Source organism: Cervus canadensis, chromosome 25 (genome assembly GCF_019320065.1).
Source record: "Cervus canadensis isolate Bull #8, Minnesota chromosome 25, ASM1932006v1, whole genome shotgun sequence".
NCBI lineage: Eukaryota > Metazoa > Chordata > Mammalia > Artiodactyla > Cervidae > Cervus > Cervus canadensis.
The window spans coordinates 48,682,515-48,691,228 of NC_057410.1; positions in this window are offsets into that span (position 1 = coordinate 48,682,515).

An 8,714-nucleotide genomic window follows, 5' to 3' on the forward strand; every position below is an offset into this window, starting at 1 on the left:
GCTGACTGTATAGAGCTTCTCCATCTTTGGCTGCAAAGAATATAATCAATCTGATTTCAATGTTGACCATCTGGTGATGTCCATGTGTAGAGTCTTCTCTTGTGTTGTTGGAAGAGGGTGTTTGCTATGACCAGTGCGTTCTCCTGGCAAAACTCTGTTAGCTTTTGCCCTGCTTCATTCTGTACGCCAAACTTGCCTGTTACTCCAGGTGTGTCTTGACTTCCTACTTTTGCATTCCAGTCCCCTATCATGGAAAGGACATCTTTTTTTGGTGTTAATTCTAGAAGGTCTTGTAGGTCTTCATAGAACTGTTCAGCTCCTTTGGCATTAGTGTTTGGGGGTATAGACTTGGATTACTGTGATATTGAATAGTTTACCTTGGAAATGAACAGAGATCATTCTGTTGTTTTTGAGATTACACCCAAGTACTACATTTAAGACTGTTTTGTTGACTGTGATGGCTACTCCATTTCTTCTAAGGGATTCCTGCCCACAGTAGGAGATATAATGATCATCTGAATTAAATTTGCCCATTCCAGTCCATTTTAGTTCACTGATTGCTAAAATGTCAATGTTCACTCTTGCCATCTCCTGTTTGACCACTTCCAATTTGCCTTGATTCATGGACCTAACATTCCAGGTTCCTATGCAATATTGCTCTTTACAGCATTGGACTTTACTTTCACCACCAGCCACATCCACAACTGGGCATTGTTTCCACTTTGGCTCAGCCTCTTGATTCCTTCTGGAGCTATTTCTCCACTCTTCTCCAGTAGCATATTGGGCATCTACAAACCTGGGGACTTCATCTTTCAGTGCCATGTCTTTTTGCCTTTTCATACCATTCATGGCAAGAATGCTGAAGTAGTTTGTTATTCCCTTCTCCAGTGGACCATGTTTTGTTAGAACTCTCCACTATGACCCATCCATGTTGGGTGGCCCTACACGGCATGGCTCATAGTTTCACTGAGTTAGACAATGTTGTGATCCATGTGATCAGTTTGGTTGATTTCTGTGATTGTGGTTTTCATTCTGTCTGGTGTCTGATGGATGAGGATAAGAGGCTTGTGGAAGCTTTCTGATGGGAGGGACTGGCTCTGGGGGCAATTGGGTCTTGCGGAAGCTGTGCGTGGACTAAATCTTTAGTCCAATTTTCTGCTGATGGGTGGTGCTGTGTTCGTTCACTGTAGTTAGGCCTGAAGCCAGACTATGGTAGGAGCAATGGCGGTAATGGCGACCTCTTTCAAAGAACTTACGCCATCACGCCTGGTTCCCAGGACTGTTGTATTCAGCGCCCCTGACCTTGAGGCAGGCCACTGTCGATCCACACCTCCGCCAGAGACTCCGGACACTCACAGGCAAGTGTGCTTCAGTCTTTTGTGGGGTCGCTGCTTCTTTCTCCTGCGTCCTGGTGTGCACAAGATTTTGTCTGTGCCCTCCAAGAGTCTGTTTCCCCAGTCCTGTGGAAGTTCTGTAATCAAATCCCTCTGGCCTTCAAAGTCAAGTTCCCTGCGGATTCTCAGTCTTTTTGCCAGATGCCCAGGTTGGGAAATCTGTTGTGAGCCCTAGAACTTTTGAAACAGTGCAAGAATTTCTTTGGTATAATTGTTCTCCAGTTTGTGGGTCATCTGCTCAGTGGCTCTGTAGTGGAAGTAATGGCAAGCTCCTCTAAGAGGACTTATGCCACATGCCCACCCCCTCCCCAGGTCTAATGCAGCCAGAGCCCCTGTCCCCATGGCAGACCACTCCTGACCCATGCTTCTGCAGGAGATACTGAAACACTCAAAGTCTGGTCTGGGTCAGTCTCTTATGAATGTCACTGCTCCTTTCCGTGGGTCCTGGTGCACACAAGGTTTTGTTTGTGTCCTCTGAGTGTCTATCTATCTGTCTATTAAAATTTTAAGAAATTGGTTCATGCAGTTGTGGGAGCTGGCAAGTTTGGAGGTCTTCAGAGAAGGCTAGCAGGCTAGGGACCAGGGCAGAGTTGATGTTGGAGGCATGAGTCAGAAGACAGCCTGAAGGTAGAATTCCTTCTTCCTCTGACAAATGTAGTCTTTATCTCTCAAGGCCTTTGACTGATTGGATGAGATCCACCTAAGCTGTGGAGGGTAATCTGCTTTACTCCAAATTTACTGATTTAAATGGCAGTCTCATCAAAAAGGGGGCCTCCCAGTGGGTGCGGTGATAAAAACTCTGCCTGCCAATTCAGGAGAGGCAGGAGACATGAGTTTGGTCCCTGGGTTGGGAAGTTCCCCTGGAGTAGGAAATTCCAGGATTCTTGCCTGGAAAGTTCCATGGACAGAGGAGACTGGTGGGCTATAGCCCATGGAGTCACAAAGAGTCGGACATGACTGAGCATACAGGCATGCATGTACTCATCTAAAAAATGCCTTCACATCAAAATCTAAACTACTGTTTTGTGAATTCCGTGGCAATCCAGTAGCTAGAACACAGTGCTTCCACTGCAGAGGGCATGGGCTCGATCCCTGGTTAGGAAACTAAGGAGCCGGCAAGCTGTGGAGTATGGCCAATTAAAAAATAAACAAAAAATAAATCGTTGTTTAACCGAATATCTGACTACTGTGGCGTAGCCATGATGACGCATAGAATTAACTGTCACAGATGGGGAATAGGGCTCTGTGGTAAATATGAACCCAGAACCAAAGTGTCTGAGCTGAAGCACTGTCCCAAAATGGCTTCAGCCTGCAGTCTGGTTAGGTTTTGATTGGGTTCTGATCTTAATTTCTTAAAACCCATATACCTCTTCAGCATTTTTGACTAGTCAGATGAACTAAGATTATTATAAAAGCAAAATACCGTAGTGAGAAATGCAGCCTGTGGGTTTTTAGTAGCAAAGATAAAAAAAGAACTTCAGGAAGTGAATTCCTTTTGCCCAAGTGACTATTTTACCTAATCCAAAGTTGAGGGTGAGCTATTATTTTTTTTAAAAAATGAAAAAGCCTTATATGTCTCCCCTCTGTTCTCTGTTGCTAAGCTGTGGAACTTATTCATAGCAAGAACAGAATTACTTTAAATAGTTTTGAAATATTTTTTAGGAAGGTGGAAATTAGTTTATTTCCTAGGCAAAACTGAAAAATACTCTTACTGTAATAATTCAAAAATAGCAAGTTCTTCAAGTGACACCTACACTAGAATAAATTTGCTGCCTTTCACCTTTGAAAATGATCTTTCAAATCCTCAATCAGCAAGATAGTGCCTTCCTCCCTGGCTCCTTACATGGCTTAAAGGTGTTGAAAAACAGGAGTTTGTTTAGATTGGCTCTTGAATTTGGGAGAAAGCTATACAGGACTGAGGAACTAGCCAAGGAATCCAGCTGAGATCACTGGCTGTGACAGAGCCAGATGGTTGGTCCTATTTCTTCTCAGCAAGAGGACCCCAGTTTTATTTAGTATGGCAGCATGCCCAGATTATGAACAGCATTCCCTGGTCAAAGGATGCCCCCACTTTTGTCAATTTCCCCTTGCTCCTGGAATATAGATGCAAGGGTTGGCATCCTAGCAATAATATTGTATTAGGAGGTAATCTTGGGTTTCCCTGATAGCTCAGTTGGCAAAGAATCCACCTGCAAAACAGGAGACTCCAGTTCGATTCCTGAAGAGATAGGCTACCCACTCCAGTATTCTTGGGCTTCCCTTGTGGCTCAGCTGGTCAAGAATCTGCCCACAATGCGGGAGACCTGGGTTCGATCCCTGGGTTGGGAAGATCCCCTGGAGAAGGGAAAGGCTCCCCACTCCAGTGTTCTGGCCTGGAGAATTCCATGGACTGTATAGCCCATGGGGTCGCAAAGAATCAGACATGACTGAGCAACTTTCACCCCACTTCACAGGAGGTAAACTTGAGATGATTAGCCACATGCAGTGGAACTTCTTTATCAAGCCACAGTGTTTGTGGATTTCCTACCTCTAGGGTTCTTTTATGTCAGAGAAGAAAACCTTGTGCTTTTAAACTGCAGTAGTCAGATCTTGGTTTCTTTCTCTCTCTCTTTTTTGTTTTGGCCATACCTCGCAGCTTGTGGGCATTTAGTTCCCCAACCAGGGACTGAACTGGGCCCTCAGCAGTGAGAATACAGAGTCCTAGCCTCTGGACTGCCAGGGAATTCCAGATTTTGTTTCTTACAGCACAGTTTAGTTCTTACTAAATCACTAGCCCAGGCAGTAATCAAAACAATAAACGTCCTTAACATACTACATAGGTGGGTAATAGGTGACAGACTCAGTATAATTTTTAAATCCATTGTAATTTGATATATGAGACAATTTAAATATCCAAAGAGAGAAGGAAAGCTCCTGGTTGTTACTACCTTTAGCCATAAACTAAGAAGATATTAGAACTGGAAAAGTACTTTAAAAATTCCTAACCTAACTTTATGCCTCACTGGCTATTTCATAGATGAGGAAACAGAGGCCCAAAGTTTAATCCAGCAAAGGTACTTAGTAACTGGGCCAGAATCTGAGCACGGATCTCCCAGCACCAGTCCATTACCCCATGAAGATTTCCAATCCATGATCTACGAACAGAGAGATAATCTGACATAATCTGGATGCTTTTACACGATCATGAAATAAATTGGAAACCATTGCACACACTGAGTCATGTTCATCTGAACACCATTTTGACTGCCTTGTAGCATAGCTATGCCCAATTTACTGATATTACAGAATCGTCTGAGCTACCGCAGAGCTCATTCCACATTTGAGCATCATAGAACAGTCCTTACTCAGTGACTGAAACCTTCTGATGCTGCACTTTTGGCTCAGTTCCCGTGAGCTGGAGGCAAATGATCTACAGGCCCGGCAAAGAAAGGGGCCCATTTGGCAACAATTCACCCTTGTCAGATTTGAAGCTGTTCTGGGAAGGCATTTTAATTAGGCAGTGGGAGAGCTGCCACGTTTAGAAGCAGCTTTTAAATGGGAAGCAGTGAATTTCAGGACCAACTGAAGTTTCTGGTGCTTGTGTTGTTTCTTAGTTAAGAGACAGCCCCAGTGAATTCTTCTCCAGTATTCCTTTCATATGTATCCCAGGCTTTATAAGATTCAGGACAGTCAGATGATTTCTCAAGGCTCATTCCTTAGTTCTCATTGCCCTTCAGACTGCATGGTTTGCAGGCAACACAGGTCCTTTGGTCATGGTTTGATTAACTCAAGTTATGTTCCATACAAATGGTGACTGTTTTGATTATTGCTTTAGTTTTTCCAAAAGTGTTAAGAGACAATTCACTGTAGTGGAGCCTTTACAATGCATGAATAGTAACTGTTTTTTGTACAATCAAAGCAATAAACCAATAATCACAGCAGCATTCTGTATTAGCTACTTGCTTATTTACAAAAAGCTGAGCAGTTGTTGAGTGTCATTGCCTCTATTTTACAATGAAACTGCAACAGAGAGAAATTCAGTCACCCAGCTCGTGGAAAACAGGGTAAGAATTTGAAGCCAGAACCCAGATCATGTCATAGCAATTGTTCAAATGAGAAATAACAACTTTCATCTTCTGATCTGTGTCAAACATTTTGGCAATATTTATAGTACCATCCAAGTGAGCATCTATTAAAAAGAATATGCCCAGCTTAAGCAGAGAAGTGGAAGATGGCATGTGGTAGAACAAAGAAGACTGGCCTAGAAACTGAGATCTGAATTGTCCTCAGATCTGCATCTGACAACCACTGTGACCCTGACCAGGTTACCACACATCCCTGGGCCTCCAGTTCCTCACCTGCAAAATGAAGTCTTTGCTTCAGATATCTTTCATCAGAAGAAATATTTTGCAAAATCTCAATATACAAAATGGTTAAAAGAAGAGTGCTCTGATGGAGAAGGGGCTGAGGGGCCAGGTACCTGAGGCCCCCTGGGTCAGCTCCTTCCAAGGGGATTAATAGCTCACAAGAGCCCTTTTCTTTCTTTCTTTCCTTCTTTCTTTATTTCATTTATTTTTATTAGTTGGAGGCTAATTACTTTACAATATTGTAGTGGTTTTTGTCATGCATTGACATGAATCAGCCACGGATCTACATGTATTTCCCATCCCAATGCCCCCTCCCACCTCCCTCTCCACCCGATTCCTCTGGGTCTTCCCAGTGCACTAGGCCCGAGCACTTGTCTCATGCCTCAAGCCTGGGCTGGTGAACTGTTTCACCCTAGATAATATACATCTTTTGATGCTGTTCTCTTGAAACATCCCACCCTCGCCTTCTCCCACAGAGTCCAAGATTCTGTTCTGTACATCTGTATCTCTTTTTCTGTTTTGCATATAGGGTTATCGTTACCATCTTTCTAAATTCCATATATATGCGTTAGTATACTGTATTGGTCTTTATCTTTCTGGCTTACTTCACTCCGTATAATGGGCTCCAGTTTCATCCATCTCATTAGAACTGACTCAAATGAATTTTTTTAATGGCTGAGTAATATTCCATGGTGTATATGTACCACAGCTTCCTTATCCATTCGTCTGCTGATGGGCATCTAGGTTGCTTCCATGTCCTGGCTATTATAAACAATGCTGCGATGAACATTGGGGTGCACGTGTCTTTTTCAGATCTGGTTTCCTCAGTGTGTATGCCCAGCAGTGGGATTGCTGGGTCATATGGCAGTCCTGATTCCAGTTCTTTAAGGAATCTCCACACTGTTCTCCATAGCGGCTGTACTAGTTTGCATTCCCACCAACAGTGTAAGAGGGTTCCCTTTTCTCCCCACCCTCTCCAGCATTTATTGCTTGTAGACTTTTGGATAGCAGCCATCCTGACTGGCGTGTAATGGTACCTCACTGCAGTTTTGATTTGCATGTCTCTGATAATGAGTGATGTTGAGCATCTTTTCATGTGTTTGTTAGCCATCTGTATGTCTTCTTTGGAGAAATGTCTGTTTAGATCTTTGGCTCATTTTTTGATTGGGTCATTTATTTTTCTGGAATTGAGCTGCAGGAGTTGCTTGTATATTTTTGAGATTAATCCTTTTTCTGTTGCTTCGTTTGCTATTATTTTCTCCCATTCTGAGGGCTGTCTTTTCACCTTGCTTATAGTTTCCTTTGTTGTGCAAAAGCTTTTAAGTTTCATTAGGTCCCACTTGTTTATTTTTGCTTTTATTTCCAATATTCTGGGAGGTGGGTCATAGAGGATCCTGCTGTGATTTATGTCGGAGAGGGTTTTGCCTATGTTCTCCTCTAGGAGTTTTATAGTTTCTGGTCTTACATTTAGATCTTTAATCCATTTTGAGTTCATTTTTGTGTATGATGTTAGAAAGTGTTCTAGTTTCATTCTTTTACAAGTGGTGACCAGTTTCACCGGCACCACTTGTTAAAGAGGTTGTCTTTTCTCCACTGTATATCCTTGCCTCCTTTGTCAAAGATAAGGTGTCCATAGGTACGTGGATTTATCTCAGGGCTTTCTATTTTGTTCCATTGATCTATATTTCTGTCTTTATGCCAGTACCATCCTGTCTTGATGACTGTGGCTTTGTAGTATAGTCTGAAGTCAGGCAGGATGATTCCTCCAGTTCCATTCTTCTTTCTCAAGATTACTTTGGCTATTCGAGTTTTTTTTGTATTTCCATACAAATTGTGAAATTATTTGTTCTAGTTCTGTGAAAAATACCATTGGTAGCTTGATAGGGATTGCACTGAATCTATAGATTGCTTTGGGTAGAATAGCCATTTTGACAATATTGATTCTTCCAATCCATGAACACCATATGTTTCTCCATCTGTTTGTGTCCTCTTTGATTTCTTTCATCAGTGTTTTATAGTTTTCTATGTATAGGTCTTTTGTTTCTTTAGGTAGATATACTCCTAAGTATTTTATTCTTTTTGTTGCAATGGTGAATGGTATTGTTTCCTTCATTTCTCTTTCTGTTTTCTCATTGTTAGTACAAGAGCCCTTTCCTAACCCTAGGACATTGGTCCCTGGAACTGTAATTCCCTTCCAAGGTTCTGTTTTTATATATATATATATATTTAAATTACTTATTTATTTATTTGATTGAAGTGTAGTTGATTTACAGTGTTGTGTTAGTTCATAGTGATTCAGCTATACACAAATACAAATATGTACATATATATATGTTGTTGTTGTTGTTTAGTCACTAAGTCATGTCTGACTCGCTTGTGACCCCATGGACTGTAGCCCACCAGGCTCCTCTGTCCATGGGATTTCCCAGGCAAGAATACTGGAGTGGGTTGCCATTTCCTTCTCCAGGGGATCTTCCAGACCCAGGGATTGAACCTGCATCTCCTGAATTGGCAGGTGGATTGTTTACCACTGAGCCACCAGGGAAGTATATGTAATACATATATATTCTTATTCAAGTTCTTTTCCTGTGTAAGTTATTACAAAATATTCAGTATAGTTCCATATGCTATACAATAGGCCCTTGTTGGTTATATATTTTATATACAGTAGTGTGTATTTAGACGGTAGGCACTGAGACAGGGCATCAGAGGGCAGACAGACTGAAACCACAATCACAGAAAACTAGCCAATCTGATCACAGAACCACAGTCTTGTCTAAGTCAATGAAACTATGAGCCATGCCATGTAGGACCACCCAAGACAGACGGGTCATTATGGAGAGGTCTGACAGAATGTCATCCACTGGAGAAGGGAATGGCAAACCACTTCAGTATTCTTGCCTTGAGAACCCCATGAACAGTATGAAAAGGCAAAAAGATAGGACACTGAAAGAGGAACTCCCCAGATCAGCAG